Source organism: Epinephelus fuscoguttatus, linkage group LG10, assembly GCF_011397635.1.
Source record: "Epinephelus fuscoguttatus linkage group LG10, E.fuscoguttatus.final_Chr_v1".
Lineage (NCBI taxonomy): Eukaryota > Metazoa > Chordata > Actinopteri > Perciformes > Serranidae > Epinephelus > Epinephelus fuscoguttatus.
In genome coordinates this window covers 31,179,818-31,194,554 of record NC_064761.1, presented here as the reverse complement: position 1 = coordinate 31,194,554, position 14,737 = coordinate 31,179,818, and the positions used below count along the sequence as shown (strand labels likewise).

At 42.7% G+C, this 14,737-nt stretch overlaps 1 protein-coding gene across 2 annotated transcripts in view; it reads left to right on the top strand.

Moving 5' to 3' along the window:
* Window positions 1–14,737, top strand: part of zgc:92140 (uncharacterized protein LOC447854 homolog) — a 670,238-nt gene that overhangs the window by 630,329 nt on the left and 25,172 nt on the right. The window contains exon 1 of one of the 2 annotated variants that reach the window (XM_049587262.1): window positions 918–1,106. The exons of the other annotated variant lie outside the window; for it this stretch is intronic. The gene's annotated coding sequence lies outside the window, so the exon portion shown is untranslated. Of the gene's footprint in view, window positions 1–917; window positions 1,107–14,737 lie in introns of those variants that run through there. 2 annotated transcript variants of the gene reach the window in all.

Genomic DNA, 14,737 nt, shown 5'->3' with positions numbered 1-14,737 from the left:
TTATTTAGTATTGTTTTTATTTGTTTTATTTATTCATTATTTTTTATTTTTTATAAGTATCTTTTTATTCATATATTTTTGAGTTTTAATTGTGATTTTCATTTGTTTTCTTTATTAATTGTATTTATTTTTAAAACGCTGATATAATTTTATTTATGTTTATGTTTTCTTTCTTATTTTTATCTTTTTTGTTTTAAGTACTGGTATATTTTGTTTATTTATTTTTTAATTGATTGTTTTTTTTATTTTTCTTTTTTCTTTATTTTTTCTTTATTTTATTTTTTTTTATGTAATTTCATCTTCTCCTCCTTCTTCTTATTATTTACTTATTTATTTTTTAAGCACTTTTATCTTTTAAGTAAGTTAAAATAGCAATATTAAGTTACAAGTAGGTTTCTGCATTAAAATTGCACTGAAACATAAAAATGAATACCAGCAAAATGTACTTAAAGTCTCAAAAGTAACAGTATTTGTTGGGCAGAGTGGCCACTTCCAGATAATATAATTATATATGTCATATTATTAGATATATTTTAACTACTAATACACTAACATACATCTGCATTTTAATGTTACATCTGGTCAAAGTGGAGCTGCTTTTCACTTAGTTTGTAAAATAGCAAAAAAATTAAATACTTAAGTAAAGTAATGTTAACTCCAAATTGTTCATAAGTACAGTAGCCTACCTGAGTAAATATATTAAGTTACTTTGCTTGATAGTGACACCAAAAATGGGGGATTTTTATGAAGGAAAACATCTGCAAATAGACCCGTGTGTGTGTTTTTTCTTGTTGGGGTTCTTTCACTGGATTATAAAAGGTAAATACTGGGAGTTCATGGTGGATCACTTTCGTTACTGAGGACCAAAATAAGCCAGCAGCTCAGGTCCAGCAGTGATTGGTGAGTTGGTGGGGCACTCCTCAGCAAGATGGCTGCATTGCTGCGCGCAATAGTGGCATCCTGGTGAAATGACGCAAGCCACAGTTTACGTTCAGTCCTCGAGGCTCTGAGCTCTCCGGTCTCCATAGCGCAGATCCCGCCCGACTCACAGCCCGGAAGACCGACCGGCTATCCTCCAGTGGACCGAGCGGAACCGGTTCATCTGAGTAAGTACCAGCGTCTATTACTTGTTAATCGTCTCCCAGAGGTGTCGTATATCCTCCAGCGCAAACCCCGCTCCTGCTTGTGGTTTCTTTCTCTCTTTACTCCTGTCTTTTGTTGTTGTTTCCTGAGTGTGTTCACCGTGATTACCCGGCGCTGCTCTTTCCTGCACACTGGGCTTCGCATCTGTCGATGTTTTGTTGTCGCTGCAGCGCTTAACGCAGCTTTATCTCATCATTTCATGGGCGATAAAAGAAACGAGAGGGCTTCAAGTGAGGTGTGTGTGTGTGTGTGTGTGTGCATTTGTTCAGGGGGCTGGAGTGTGTGAGTGTGATCGCTCGGCTTGGACCAGCGTTGGCTCAGCGCATTTTGAAATTTTCCACACATTCTGGTGTGCTGTGTTGTGCCACCCTGTCCGGCTGCTCCGTCTCCAAGGCCGTCTGCTGGGGACAGAGCACCCCACACAGGGAGGACAGACCTGGGCTGGCGGAGGAGGCAACACAGGCCGTTAACCTTTGTAGAAATGAAACTGTAAGTGTACACACACGGAGGTAGTTTGCACTCCCTCTGCCCACAACTCTGCCTCCCCCTGTAGGGAACAAAGCGCCTAGTGTCTCCCTGTAGCGCAGCTGGACACAGCTGCTGAACCAAGGACAGGACAGAGCTGTGTGGCCGGGCTCAGGGGCCACTGCTGCCGCTGCACAGCCTCACGGCACCCATTGCATGATAGAAGCAAACTGCCTCCTGTTGACCACCACACATGACCAGCAGGCTTTCTGGCACTGTTTATAGAAAGTCCTGAAGGCTGGTTGTTGCTCATTACTGCTGAGGGAAGACAAGAGCTGCTGGATAATAATAGGAAAGTCACAGCAGCCTGAATTAGATTTGATATACAGACTCATTTGCAGCTCATTAACTAAAACTCAGCCCGAGTCTGCTGCTAATGTATCCTCTCCCACTTCCTCAGACACTATTAAACACATCACCAAAGGGACTCCATAACTGCCTTCCTGGCTGCTGCGTTCAAATGTGCCATATGGCCATTAGCTACTGTAGGTTTCCCTATATGGTCAACACCAGACCATTACATCCGTGTGGTGGCTGTGCAGCACCCTGGTGTGAAAGTAGGTTGTTGTGGCCAGCATTATAGCATCACAGTGTCCATCATCAGGGTTATATAGGTTACAATCAAGTACCAGCAATCCAGTGAGTGGATGCTGCGAGTCCTCCTCCCTGCTTGATTTATCTGTCTGTCTTCATCCATCTGCCGCCCTCATCGCAGAGCGTGTTGTGTGTGTGTGTGTGTGTTCATGAGTCGTTGCTCACATATGGCTTTTTGGTTCCGGTGGCTCACAATAGAGACTGAAACCTCCTCCTCACTCTTCCTCTCTGTCTCTTTCTCCTCGGCAGGAGGATCTATTCTTAGTCCTCCTCCCGTCCTCCTCGTCCCCTCAATCATCATCACCAGCATATGCTTGTCCGGCCTGTCCACCTGCGGCCTCCTCACCTTGAGCTGATTAACAGCAGGTCGGGTGATTGCTTGGACCCATGTTTGGGTCATGATGCAATGCCCGTGATGTCACCGTGTGAGGAGGTGGAGGGTTTCCATGGTAACCAGGATGTCTTCTCTGTCTGTCTGTCTGTGTGTGTGGGGGGGGTGTGGGGGTGTGCGAAGGAGTTCCCATGACTGTCTCTTAACATCCAGTTTGTGTTTGCTTTGCGTGCATTGTGTGCTCTGAGCGGCAGTGCTTAGTGCTGTCAGGTGTGATGAGGTAGCTTATATTGCAGTGCAGAAAGCACAAGGCCAGCACAACATGATCCCTCTTGGTTCTGTGTGTCTGTCAGTGTGACTGAGGGGCGAGCTGGCCGATCGGTTCGTCTACCTGACTGGATGATCAGAGCTAAAGCAGCAAATGTTGCAGCAGAAAACCTAAAAACTGCACGTGTGTCACTATCATCTGCTTTGCTGTTTCAGGTGTATATGTGTCTGCATTGTAGTCGACGTGCAGAGCTATTTTTGCCATTGGTCTGTCTTCTGACTGCTCGCCTTTTGAGTCAGCAGGAGTTGGTTGTGCAGCCTGCATGCATGCTCTGTGTCCATCCCATGATTAAGCAGTGTCTCTCTGTGTCCCTGACTGTGTTTACAGTTCAGTTTGTGTTCAGAGTCCAGTTGGGATGAGACATAGAGACAAGGTCCAGCGCTGACTTCGCTTGGCAGTTAAATTTTTTTCTTTTCTTATCTTTTCATTCTCAGTCCTGTGCTCACTCTGAAGTGCTGCGTGAATCTCTGCACAGTGTTTTCCCATCAGACAGAATGCATCTGTTTCCCATCTTCACTGTGGATAAAATGGTTTCTGATAGGATCTCTGCAGGCCCGTTCCTTAATGACAACTCCCCCCCACTGTTGGACTGATGTGAGAAAAGAAATGGAGTGTTCAACCCTCAATAAAAGCCTATATATTTAATATGAAGATGTGATGGGGAAAAAAAGAATAACAACAAATATACTTGTGTTGGGTTGTGGTTAAGTGTGGATTTAACTTCCAGCTCACACCTGGTTAGCATTTATTCTTCTGATTTGTGCACAAACACTGCATGACTTTATGTTATATTTAGATGTGACATTTAATGTGTCATTCTAGGTGCTTTTCTACTTAAGTAGAAAACATGGCATGCCATTGCAGCAACCACTTATTACTTAAGTCACAATACAATATTTATTTTAAATATTTTGCGATATATTACCTTTTTTCAACTGCAAATTATGTCCTCAAAGAGACTTTGCAGACTTTGTCAAAATCTGTTTTATCTATTAAGATAAAGTTTTCAGTCTGTTCATCTCACTTAGTCATTTTTTTTGTAGTAGCAAAATGTATCTAGTGGACTGACAAAGCAATTGATGATATTATTCTAGGAAGCTGCCGAAAGTTTAATTTGCATTTGTCATATTGATAATTTCTATAATAAAAAATCGATACCTAGCACTGTCTGACAATACAATATTGCCACACAAAAATATTGCGATATTTTTCCCCCCACTCCTACCAAATATGTACTTTATTTTTTTTTACGATTTTTTTAGGTTTTTGTCTTTAATGGACAGGACAGTGTGAAATGGGGAGAGAGAGAGAGAGAGAGAGAGAGAGAGAGAGAGTGGGGGATTACATGCAGCAAAGGTCCAACCTCGATCCACTAAGCCACCGACGCCCCAAATATGCACAATTTTGACTTTGCTCAGTACCTCAACATTGATATTTATTGATGAAATAGCAATGATAGTGATCAATATTTATTTTAAACATCCAACACTACTACTGTCTAGGACAGGGCAATTATTAGTATTGTTTATTGGTTTCCAGCTGAACCATAGTGCATAATGATCACTGATGTCTTGATTAATTGTTTTGTTTGTGTAAAGCAGCAGAAAAGAGTGAAAAAGGCCCAGTTCCCAGATTCAAAGGTGACATGCCTATAAAGATGACTTGCTTTGTCCAACCAAAACCCAAAGATGTTCTGTTTACATCTGAGAAGCTGGAAACAGTTAATGTTGGCAAATTTTGCTTGGAAAAATGATTTCATTTATCAAGTAGTAATTTCTATGAACTGATTCTACATGTGTATACAGAATCTGTAGGCAACAGGACACGATTTTATTGTCAGAAGAGTTATGGTTTCCATTTGTCGTAAGAGTAATGTTAACCAATCACATTTCAACAGCAGGTGAACAATTTGTGTGGAGAGATGGAACGCATTGCGCGAATTGCAATGTTGGAAGGAAGTCTTGGTACAGATATCTGCTGCCTAGTACTGGCCCTCGCCCCCAAATGTTTATGGTCTTCAGATCTATAGCCAGTGGGTTCAAAGACTGTCAAAATAGTTGCTGAATAATTTTTGTTCAGTTGACTAATTACGTAATTGACTAATCGTTTCAGCTCAAATTCAAACATGTTCAATAACAATCCATCACAAAAAGTATCATATTTGACAGGAACCTGCAAATATTTTGGCATTTCTTGCTTGAAAATGCCTGAAATGATTGAACATTCATAGATATACTGTAGTTGCGGATCAACTTGTTTGTGTGATTTCACATACGTGACAATAATAATTTCAGCCACATCACGTGGTTCAGCTTTTGTTGGCGGATTGTGAATGATAATAACATCATGTTAGGTGTCATTAGTCTCTTGTACAGTTGATTAGAAACTGTTGAGTCTATTGAATAAAAGGTTTCCTGGCTGCGTCGTGTGTGTGTCACCATGCAGGACAATGGACGTGGAAAAGCACTAGTTTGCATGTGAAAGCGTAACATTGAGGATGTATCACACCAGCCATGGTGAGACATGAAACACGGGCTCATCTGCATCTCGTCAGTGAAGAGCTCGAGCAGGCAAACATTTCAATGTGTTTCATTCACACACACACACACACAAGCTGACATCCGAAACGGCTTTGCCAATTATCCTGCAGCATGCTTGCCAATTACGCAGAGATTGATATTTATTTTCTTCAGCTGTGGTAATTTCTAATTAATATTAATGCTGGTATTCTTTTATTTTGCCGGTTGTGGGTTGGTTTGTTAGCAATTCAGATGGATTTGGAGGAGAAAACATAAGCATGGTTGACCTTGTGTGGCTGCAGTGTTGGAGTAGGCCTACTCTATCTGCCATGTGCAGCTGTGTGATGGTAAATGTGACGAACTAGCACTTACGCACTCATACTAAACTTGAACACATAAAAGCAATGATGGTAAAAACAAACCACAATGCTGAGCACCTTTTTTATGGGTATACCATCAGCAATTAAGAAGCAGTCCTTTTACTTTGGAGGAACTGCAGCCAGGAGAGAAAGATGTGCTTTCTCTACAGAGCAGAGTAACTGTGAAGTCCAAAAATACACCTGTTAAATACATGTTAAGAATAGAACAAGATCTCAACTCAAAGGTTAGGCAAAGAACTTTGCAAAGTGCATGTAAAAAGAGTCACACTTGGACAAAATTCACAGATTGAGCTGGCTTTAATGACCCACCTGATGCTGCTGCTGTATTCTCTTTCTAACTAGTGTGTTTCATGTCGGCATAGGAGGAAGCCACTATATCACTAAAGCATTTATTCAGTTACTTTTCCACCCTTTTGATCCTGCTCTTCACCCACCAACCACCTTGGGCTCTGACCTGGTTTTACCTCGGTCCCAAGTGGAAGCAGCAGAACAGAGTAGTGTCGGAGGGAATAAAACGGGCACGACTACTTGCTTTTTGCTCTTTCAGGGAATCCGTCTCGCTCTTGGGAAGCCAGTGGTACAAACGGCAGCCAGTAACAGGCCTCAGAGGAGACATTTTATCCCTGAGCCTGTTCTGTATGAGGTGGAACAATCCGTTTTTGTATGGCTTGGTTCTACCTGGACCACCTTCTGCTCTCACTCCTTTGTTTGATCCTTCTCTGCCTGTCTCTCTTGCTCTCCCTCTGTGGGCTACAGTGGTGAAAGGAAATGGTAAGAGCCATGCAGACCTCTCAATTTCAGCTCAGCTGCTTTTTATGGGCCCGGAGTAAAAACATAGGCCTCTTGCCAATGTATATGTAACAACTTATCTAAAACCAGCTCTTATTTCTTCACCAGCGCATGCTTTAGCTATGCGCAATGTGTCTCTCATTGTCAGTCACGCGGCCAGGCTACGGTTTCACCCAACAGAACAGAGGAGCTCCTGTATCTACCTCCTTCTCCCTCCCTCTGTTTCTAAGCCCACCCCTCCCACTCTGACCGCTTGTCACCCTCATTACAACAGCAAGAAAGAGGAAAGAGTCGCTGCTCTCACAACAGCAGACAGCGAGAGAAAGGGAGAATGGAGATGTACACTTAAAGCAGCAGCACACCACTCAGAAGAAAACCTTTACTGTCCACCAGCCTGTGTGTGTGTGTTGGCACGACTTCCCAGGCTTGTCAGACTGATGGAGTGCTTAAACTGGGACAAGAGGAGAGGTGCAGCATTTGCTGCCTGGCTAGAGTAAATATTATGGCGCGTTGGCCCAGGAGTTGTACTGAAACTCTGCTCTGTCACAGAGCGAGGCAAAGAGACGCTGGACACACTGCAGCACACAGCAGAGATTCTCCAGCAGAGTGTCGTGAAGCAACTTCAGACACGACTTTTTTCTTTGGCTGTAAGAGTAAACATGATGTTAAATTTGTTAGGCCCGTCATTAGAGGGAAGTATATGCTGCAATACATACGACACATTTAGATGTGTAGCAGTAGGAAAAGTAGAGGTGTAAATGCTAAAATTAATGATGGCTTTACTCCATTTTGGTGCTTCAGTTTCAGGGTTCTGGTATGCATGCTGGCTCACTGTCACAGTGTCACGACTTAAGGCCCAGACACGCCAAACTGACTTCAAAGAAATAGTTGCGAGGAAGGCCGACTGCTGCGTCGCCTCACGTCGTCTGTGTCTCGTCCAATAAGTTGCACTTGAGCACGATGCGGAGACTCCAGCCCACAGCCAACAACCACATGTTTTGTGCCTGTGTGAGAGCCAGCAGCCTGCAGTAGTCTCTATTCGTCAGTCAGAAAGGGAAACTGTAAAATTCAAGATACTAGTTAGCCAGTTAGTACATTAACAACACATCAAAGCATTACCGTGCGCTAACGAACAATAACACAAACAATTGTTATTACAGGTTTGCTTTATTCGCACTCCATTTTATTTTGCTTTCCTTACTTCTGTTTCTCTTCTCGTGCCCCGAGCTGAACTGCCAGTCAGAGTGATTTCACTCATCGATGAGCTCTGCGTCTGTGATGCCAATTCAGCAAGCTCAATCCGCCAAAAAGCAGGTGACAGGGGCTAACTAGTGCCAATGGTGCAGGACATGTCACCAAAACTAAGGCAACAGATGCTCACTGATGGCCTGACATTGACCAATGGCAGACCGTCTGCTTGGTGTGTTAGTGCCCTTACCAGGACACTACTTGTACTATGACAAGTCAAAATGTGTGCTGTAAAAATCATGGGCAAAGTTGCAAATCTCCGAACAGAGCAGTTGATGTCAGTACTTTAAGTTGTGCATAATTGTGATGAGGTGTCTTGATTTGTTGGAAATCTAATTTACTGTATTAGCTGTCATTCCTGCCTGGTTATCTAATCCATACACAGTTTCTTAATTAAACGGTTACTAATTAATTTAAGGAAACATACTATATCATAATGTAATGAGAGGAGAGACCATGATTGAGGATTGTATCCATATTGTACTCTCCTAAGTTGTCGCTTCTCCAAGGTATGAATTTAAGACTATGTATAAAATATAAGCGTAAAACCAGTCAATGCAAACATTAACTTTAAACACAGGCTTTTATCATCACAAGAAATTTATATGGCAATATTGATATGCAGGGTGTTTATAGAAAAATATAATCATATGGTCAGTTTTTCTCAAATCCAGTGATAAAACCTGAAAAAATCAGGTAGTTCGTCACATTGTAAAAGTACATTTTAAACATCCTGTGAATTAAACATCGCCATAAAGCCGTCCCGCTCATATTGCCAGCAGTTAATACACCCAGAGATATTAAAGTGGTATGTACCTCTGTATTATTGACATGGATCGTATTTCCGCAGCATTTTATACCTGAGGCATGCCACCTCTCCTGAAAGAATAGACAGCCTGCACTAACATCATAAAACCTTTACACATTTTTATTAGATAAAACATTAACCTCAAGGGAAGAAGACGAGATGCACTATTTCACATTTCACTGTCTGATTTAATGAGGGCGAAGGAAATTGATCATGAGATGAGATGCGTCGTGATATGTGTGACTTGCGCACCACTATGGCTAGACATTTCTCTGGAGGAAAGCCAAGCACTAGCATATTGTAATGCACTGACCAGCTTATACAGAGCAGTGCAGACCAGCAGAGCGTGGCTCAGTAGTGCAGCATCATGATGAAGCAGAGGATGAATCTCTGCCCTGTCACAGGTGGCTACGCAGAGAGACCTGCCCTGCAGTTCTGAGTCTCCCTGCGGCTCTGACCGTGGCTGAAGTCATCACTTCCCCCTCGCAGGCTTACCAGGAAGCTGAATCACAGTCAGGCACTCCTGTTACAGCAGCCTCGTGATGGGAACTGATAAGGAAATTAAAATCCATAGAAAAATACTAACCTGTTACGCACCTCCCTAAACGATCCTCTAGTACTCTCTCTTTTGCTTTTGCCCAGCCAGTTTTTCAGGCTCTGTGGTCCCGCGCTCTGCCTCTGGCACAACCCCATGTTTGAGAAACCTTTGCACTGCACACTGCTCAGCCTGTGTGAACAGTTTGTGTTTATGCAAGCATGTACACTCACATCTCTCCCTCCACAGTCCTTTTGAGTTCCTCCTTTGACAAACTGACTTGTAGAGAAGGCTTATTCACACGACTAAGAGTAGGTCAACTCCCACCTCCAGGTATGCAAGCATGGGCAAGCCTGTGTGTTTGCCAAATCATATTCATTTTACGGGCATTTGCCATGTGTTAAGGATTCCTTGTGGCCCTTAGCATACTTTTAAGAGAGTATGAGTCTTTTTGTGTTTCTGGGGCTTATGTTACTGTGTTGGTGTGTTTAAGATGGCTCACAGGGTGAAACATTGACAGAAGGCTCTCTGACAAATCTGGTATAAGTTTAGCTAGAAATGATGCAAGACCTGCGAGCTGACATCAGCGCAATATTTATATCTCTAAATTAGACTACTACTTTGCTTTGGCGAGTGCGCCCGTGATGAATGTTAAGCATCTGGAGCGAGACGTGTGGATCCTGAGGTGGTTGTGTGCCAGTTGGAATTAAGAACTCTTATCCCCTTCAGACGATGTGATGTTTATCAGATCATGTTGGCTCAGCTTGTGTGTGTGCTACAGCAGGAGCGAGAGATAGTTGGTTAGTGTGAGGGTCTTAGCTGACTCGCCAGACTAAGCTTGCCCCATTGACACACTTCAGCTTCTACAGGAGTAGCTTGAGAGCAGCACAGCCCCAGCTGTCCTGTGGGTTAAATCAACACTGTGCAACGCCCCGCTGTGGTCTTGCATGTGGCACTGAGCAGCTCACTGGGTAGAGCTCAGTTCTAACTCAGGCTGTTTCCAGCTGGAGTCGCCAGTGCTAAAAGTGTATGAGCTGATCTCACTGTACAGTGAAACACATGCAAAAGAGTTAGAGGATGCAAAAGAGTCTCAAGTGTTTGCACACTGGAATATTCATGAACCTTTAGTCTCCTTTTATTGCGCTGGTTCCAAGCCTTTATTATGCTGTGATCCCTTGATACAAAGCAGTGTCTGTTTGGTGCGTGTCCACGAGATCAATCAAAAAGCAATTTTCTCCTCTCTGGCTCTTTCATTTGAAGAATTTTTAGAGGTTTGAAGAGGTAAAACTAGACACTATGTGACAATAAAGCAAGCCTAAATCTGACAAAAGTTAGAAGTTAACACAGTTTTGTGCAGCAGAAGTTTGTTGTTTTTCCTCATTCTTGCTTTGGTAACCCTTGATAGGGTTATTGTAGGACAAAAAATGTGCATTTGACACAGCATCAAAACAACATCAGTTTTTTTGAAAATGTTCGGATAGTCTAAAAAGTCCTGTTAGATTAATGTATAGCAGAAAAATAATAGTGTGTCTTCCATCAAGCCGAGAAAAACCAAACATCTTGTTTTGAGTGTATAAAGACAGGGCTGACCCGAATGCTTCGAAGCCTCTATCGTTGCCATGGTAATCGATGTCCAACTCAGTCTTAGAATGTTTCTTTTTTCATCAGTAAACTGGTGGAGGAATTTGAAAGGAGGTGGCAAATGTCAGACACGAATGAGGCCAGTGTCCTCAGCACAGTCATTGACCCCTGCTTCAAGCAACTGAATTGGCTGTCCAATGAGAAAGAGCAAAAAGGTGAGACAAAGTGTGGGTATGTAGTGATGTGGCTGGACCTGTGGCGTTCTGAGTTATAAGCAACTTACAGAAACGCTGTGTGCATAGACCCCTTTCACCTTCTCTTTTATCACTCTGTCTATCACGCACACACACATAGTGGCTCTGTGTCCTACCAGCTTTGAATATTCACGGGTGATTCTCACTGAGGCTTCGAAGTTCTAAAATTATTTTTGGGACATCCCTAATAGAAACTATGAGTGCCTACAAAGAGCACTTTGAAAGCTCCGACCTCCGCTGAGGTCAAATATCTTATAATGTCAATGAAAGTGAAAAATGATTCGTGTATCTGCCCTGTGGGTTCGATCTGCACCAAAATGTTTTTCCTTGAAAAAGCCTTAAATTTGGAAAATTGGGTTGGTAGTTTTTCTGTAATCCTGCTGACAAACAAACCAACAAAGAAGCTGAACCGAAAAGAAGCTGTTTGAGTTTCTTGCAAAATGCATCAATTTTTACTTCTTGCCCTGACTTTCAACAAATTTCAACAAATAACAGATTTTTGTGCCATTGAAGCATCCCTGGATCCTCGTCCCTTATTACAGGCCCAGTAATTTATTTATAGCTGTATTTGGCTTTGTAATAGTCGGCCTACTAGCTGTAGCTTATATGTATAACCCAAGTAATAGCAGCTTGGCTTACAGATTCACACAGCCTAGCATTATCCCTGAACACAACAATGGCTCTGGGACTGCTAGGGCTATTTTTAGTCTGCTCCTACTCACAATTTGATGTTTCAATACACACAAATCAAAGCCCTTCAAACAGATGCTGCCCACACACTGGAGATCCTTTGAGACTTGAAAATCTATCAAGGCTGCTCACATTTCTCAATGCACTTCCTTCAGCGGTTTCAGAAGGGAGTCTCTGTGCTTTGCTAATCTAATATTCACTTCAGTTCTACACTAATAGCCCAGAGTTAAGAGAAAGTCGACTGTTCCCTCTCTGTCTCCTCTCTCTCTCTGTGGCTGTCTGTGCTTCATCTTCGTCTTTTTCTGTCTCTGTAGCCCTCTCTGGCTCTCGCTTCTCTGCTTCACTGTGCTGTGATTCTCTGTCGGGTAACAAGCACCCCTGCGGCAGTGTTTCCGGGTACACACCTCGTCCTCCTCAACACAGAATCCTCGTTTAAGCGACTGTCAAGAGACAGATTATGCCGGATGAGATTATTATTGAAACTTTGCCGCCAGTGTCTCTTTGCGAGGACGTGCCGGAGACTGCATTAAGACCTCCCAGCTGTGCATGTCTGCATGGGTTTATAAGTGTGTGCGTGTGTGTGTAAGCCATAATTGAGTTGTTCCAGAGCGGTAGTCGTAGTAAGAGAGGTGTCCCAGGCTGCCTGGAACAGCCTGATAAGCTGCTCTCTAGACCGGGACACACGCTCGGGCCACAGGTAACACCACACACACAGCTGCACACATCTAAAGCTTGCATGTGTGTGTGTGTGACTGTGAGTGTCTTGTTCTCTCTCCCTGGGTACAGCCTCCTCTCACCTGCAGGCCTTTTGAGAAATTCATGTGTAAGCTCTGCTTAGGCTCCAGAGATTAATGTCGTTTTAGTGGAAGAGCCGAGAGAGAGATTCAAATACAAATCCCTCATCCTCTGGTGTCACTCCCAGGGCGTCAAAAAACAGCCCTTGAGCAGTGGCCCCAGGGCGTCACATAGCGATGCACAAAGCATCCTGCAGCGTCTGTATACCAACACGCAATGCATCCTGTAGCGTCTGTATGAGATGCTTTGAGCTTTTAACCAACTCAAATGTAAACTCATGTGCGCCATTATCAGATGTTAAAACAGGGTGTCTGCGGGGTCTTAAAAAGTATTAAAAGTTGATAAATCAAATGTCGGAAAATTAAGGCCCTTTAAAAAGTATTAAAAAGTCTTAATCGCGATTTTATGAAGTATTAAATTTTCTTGCCGTTCAAGCTTTGACAAAAAGTATCTATGAATGTATAATTTATTTTCCTCTTTGCGACTGTTAGAAACAACGATGTGTAGGTAGGCACACTCAGACTGCCACTCGGGGCCGTGCGCGTACCTGTGCGACATCACGCGACGGCGCATGTCCAGGCTCCAAACAGGAGGAGGAGGAGCAAAAGAAAATAAAAAATCCTTCTCATCTTATCTGAGTTCTGTTGTATGTTTGTGCTCCATAGATTGCTGCTAATGACAGCTTGAAGTGGCGATGAGGTCTTAAGGTTTTTTTGGAAGGTCTTAAAAAAGTCTTAAAAAGGTATTGAAATTAACCTCAGGATTCCTGCATATACCCTGTAAAAGCAACAGACATAATAAAGATCACAAAAGTCTGCCTAGGGTGGTTGGAAAGTAGCGATGGGTCCAACAAGTGCAGGACTTCGACCAAGGAGATTGGTGTTTGTGTCCCTTCTGATACTAAACGTTGGCGTGAGAAATTTTGTCAAGTCAGTCGTGATTAACATCAACCACAATCTTTTCCTGACATTAACCTAGTAGTTTTGTCGGCTAAACCTACACCCCCACCCTATGCATCAAGATACAACACAGACGTTTACCCCAACTTGACTGAGTACATGTACATGAAAAAAGTAGTCTAGTTTTCTAACGCTGAAAAAGACAGTGTTCCTACTAAGCAAGCAGTTTACATGGCAAATGAAAATGAATCTTCCACTAATATCCTGTTTACATGCACTGTGCATACACTGATTAACCTTCCCTGACGTGCAGTTTATCATGTCAAAATACGGAAAAGCAGAACTGGAGCTGGGGCTGCTTGTTATTTTGCTTCTATGCATCAAAATAGGATTGTTCTCAGTTTCATACCCTTGACGGCTTGAACTGTGCAAACTCAGCCTCCCTCTTTCATTCCTTCAACCATCATTTTAAAAAGGTTGGTGTTGAGTTTTTTCTCCAGACCAGGAATGTGGGCCTTTCTGCATATGTTTCTACACTAGCCTTGCAAACTGTTAGCAAGTTGGTTTGTGTATAACGTATCCATGACAACACACAGAGCCGACTGTAAATAAACAAGAGGCCATGTGTCGCAAACTGCAGTAAAAACCCCAATGCGGCGCATATTCAGAATTGGCTGTATACATGTGTCAATAATGCTGTTCAAACCGGAATAATACCTGCATATCTGCATGTCTCAATCGGAAAATGCCATATTCAGACTATTTAAATGGAATATGCTGTTTGCATGACCTGCATCAAATTCAGAATACTGTCATATTTGTAATTATAGGGGAATATTAGTGTGCGTGTAACCACAGCCACTGTAACGATGTCACTTATGACACCAGGAGTAACCTTTTGCTTGGACTTCTGCCAAAGTGTCAAAATATGACAAGTAGGGATGAGATCACATTGACTGAACACACGCACTCCTCACACGTTCACAACAGAATGAAAGGATAATTCATTTAAACTGGAGTCTGATATTCATGGTTTTAGTTATCAGTACTCACCTAAGGGCAGCCACCTTTTTAAAAAAAAAAATCAGTTTGACCGAATTCAAGCACATTTGTGTTTGAAACCAACATAACTAAAATCCTAAACTACACTGTAGAGATGATGTGGCTAGGCCCATACATTGGCAGATATTAGCTTATCCCTGATATTCCAGTATTGGTGTATATGAAGGCTGAGAAGTAACAAGATATTGCAGTGCTGAAATGCCAAAAAAGTCATTCATAACAGTGTATGCATACTAGTTTGTCTACCACAAATTTA